The following is a 3,190-nucleotide window of genomic DNA, read 5'->3' as shown; positions in this document are numbered from 1 at the left end:
GAGAAAAGCTGGGAGTTTTCCCTTTTGGTCCTTCTCTGGATAGTGTTTAAAATTAAGAAGTGTATGGGAAGCAGATTGCATTTAAAAATGAAAAGGATTGCTTGGGTTTTAAGATACAGGAATTAATCATTTTCTAAATTACTTTTTCCTATTAGGAATTATGGTCTAGTGCTATTGATCATCCATTAGGAATGCTGAGGGACACTTTGTCACATCCTGACCTTTATAATGTGCTTCCAAAGAATGTGTGACCTTATTTTTATATTTTACAAGTGGACACACATACTCATTACACCTGATATACATTTAGTATGATGTGAAAAATTATTGAAGAGGAGAACATAATTGTGATAAGGACAAAAGGTAAGCTTCACAAATTCAAAACACTTCAGTAAAAACACAATATTAGAAGTTTTGTTCCCAAAGCTGCTGAAAAATAAGAATGCATGTCATTTGCTAAATAAGCTCTTATCCATCTACCTGTCACCTTTCAGTTGTTTGTGATTTTGTCTTTCTTGTTTTATTATGAATGTATTTCTCTGTCAGCTCTCTTATCTGTGCAGATAATTTTGTCCATTTTCTAAGTGTATGGTAAGTAAAAGTAATTAGAAAAGAGTAATTTTAAACACATAAGCAGCAGCATGAAAAACTGTCACATGCGTTATTTGCCAGCAGTGTGCAAACATCCATGACAGTCAAGGCACATTATATAGAAACACTAGGAGTCATAGCAAATACTATGGTGTTTACAAACTTCTCTGGTATGTTATTTTTTGCATAATTAAACATTTGTTTCCTGGGATAGCTGACTCTCTTGATGAGATTGCAAATTTTGAACAAAATAAAAATGAGACTTCAGGTGCATTTAGACTCTAAAGGCCCAATATTCACTCCTGAGTGTTGCTGGTTCTCCACAGGGGAGCAGAATTGAGTCTCTCCTCAGCTCCTCCCATCAACTGTGCCTGCAACCAGTGTGGATCTGTCCAACCAGAACAGCACAATGTGGGATGTGAGGAGCTCAGTCACTCTGATTTAAGTAAACATGGATCCTTGCCAGAGGGAGCAGGGTCCTCAGGACCCACAAGCTTAGCCTGCAGAGACAGCAGAAGATCTGAGCACAGCACCAGGCAGCAGCATCTCCAGAGCCCAGGAGAGAGGAACTGGCCACCTGCCAGCATGTGCAGTGGATGGCACAGGGGAATCCTCTGCTGGGCATGACCCTAAGTCATTGCTGAGAAGTGAGTATCATTGAGGAGAGACTTGTGGGCTCACTGTGTGTTCTCCTCTCTGCCTCCTTCACCTCAGTGTGAGTTAGGGGTGTTCATGGGGTCAGTTAACATTAGGGTGGTGAAAACTCTCCCCCACTCACCAACCTCTAAGTGGGAAACAGCTTATCTGTCTGTAGTTCAACAGCAAACATCCTTACAATAGAGATAAATTCAGGTTACATAAAGTTAACTGGTGTAATATTTCATGGTAAACAGTTCAGTGTTATTTATTGTAATGCACAACTGTACAACTTCCAGTTTTATCTTTTCCCAAATACTTTTATTGCTTCAAATGACTCATTGATCCATTACACAACATTGTCCATATTATCTCTAACTGTAGTCACTGGAAAACACTAAATGTACTCTGTGTCTTTGAACTTATATATTCATGAAATATCATATAAATAAAATTATTCAGTATGTGATCTGTATTCTGGCTGAAGTTAGCCTAACATGATTGAAATTAATCCACCTTATAGCATGTACCATTATTTCATTACTTAAGGGTGAATATACAATTCCATTAATTGTATATGCCAGATATATTTTAGTCAACATGTGCATTGGTGGGCATATATTTTCATTCTTCTCATGTAAAGCAACTGATTTATAGGTTATCATATCTTTTACCCTCTTTGAAATTTCTGATAAACACTTTACAGTCTCTAAGATTATGATGAATAATTGTGTTTATCAGGTTTGCATTGCTTTAAGAAAAGTACTGATCTAAAACAAAAATATAGCCCAGTACAGTGATGCATACTTGTAATCCCAGTGATTCAGGAGGCTGTGGCAGGAGGATCCTGACTTCAAAGCCAGTCTCAGCAACAGCAAACTGCTAAGCAACTCAGTGAGATGATGTCTCTAAATAAAATACAAAAGAGGGCTGGGGATGTGGCTTGGTGTTCGAATGGCCCTCTCTCTGGTACTAAAAACAAACAAACAAACATCAAATAACAAAAACAAAAAACCACACTCCAATCAAAAAACCAACTCAGGCCAAGGAAAGCACATTCTGGTTTACAGTGAAAGCAGTCACATTGTAAGGAAGTTTGGACCACAAGATGGTGAGTGGGTCCAGCAGGGAGAGGTTCTGGAAGATGCCCAACCTGTGAAGTGGCTGCTACAGTGAGAAGGATGGGCACCGAGAGCCTCTGCAGCCAAGGGAATGGGGAAGGAGAGGCCAGGAGTGGAGGAAACAAGGGTGGAGTGGGGTCTGTCTGTGGGGCAAGCTTTAGGAAAAGAACATGGGTACCTGGACTCCTAGGACAAAGTACGATGGCCAACTCCACAGTCCCCATCACCTTGGGGCCATGTGGTCACTGCCTCAGAGTCCTGCTGTGTTGAGGCTGCTGTGCTTCCTGCTTGGGCAGGGGCAAGGCCTCGACCCTGGGCTGGCACCAGCCTCCCTCAGCCTGGTCCTGGTGCATGGCTGTGCTAGCTGGCCACTGCTTCTTTGTGGGATGCAACCTTCCATCTCCAGTGCCTGAGGCCAGCCCTCGTGCTTGTTGGTGTGCTTACTGTTCTTCACATGCTGCTCAAGGGGGCTACTGTTCTGCACACTCTGGGCCCCCACAAACACCCAGCTGTTGCAGAAAGCTAGCTCCTTGGCATTCCTGCTGCCCAGCTAGAAGAAAACATTCCTGGTCTCTTCATTCATCTTGGTGACTGGGTTGTTACAGGATGCCACAAACACCAAGGTGCCTTCATGCAGTGGCCAAATGAAGTTCAACAGATCATTGACATCTCTAGCCCACATGTCGGAGGCACAGGCCTCAATGAGATCACAGCTAACACCATTCACCAGGGCAACATTCAGCCCAGGGCCCACGTTGTCCTTGACACTGCTCATGAGCATCCTGTCCTCAAGGCACATCTTGGGTTCAATGATGTTGACAGCCCCACTGACCATGCAGAAG

General features: G+C 42.7%; 1 pseudogene; it reads right to left on the bottom strand.

Annotated features, from left to right (window-relative positions):
• Positions 1-2,598: 2,598 nt before the first annotated feature.
• On the bottom strand, positions 2,599-3,183 carry LOC124973506 (protein FAM3A-like; annotated as a pseudogene).
• Between the last annotated feature and the right edge of the window lie 7 nt (positions 3,184-3,190).

Source organism: Sciurus carolinensis, assembly GCF_902686445.1.
Source record: "Sciurus carolinensis chromosome 19 unlocalized genomic scaffold, mSciCar1.2 SUPER_34, whole genome shotgun sequence".
Taxonomy (NCBI): Eukaryota; Metazoa; Chordata; class Mammalia; order Rodentia; family Sciuridae; genus Sciurus; species Sciurus carolinensis.
This window is presented reverse-complemented; position numbering and strand designations above follow the sequence as displayed.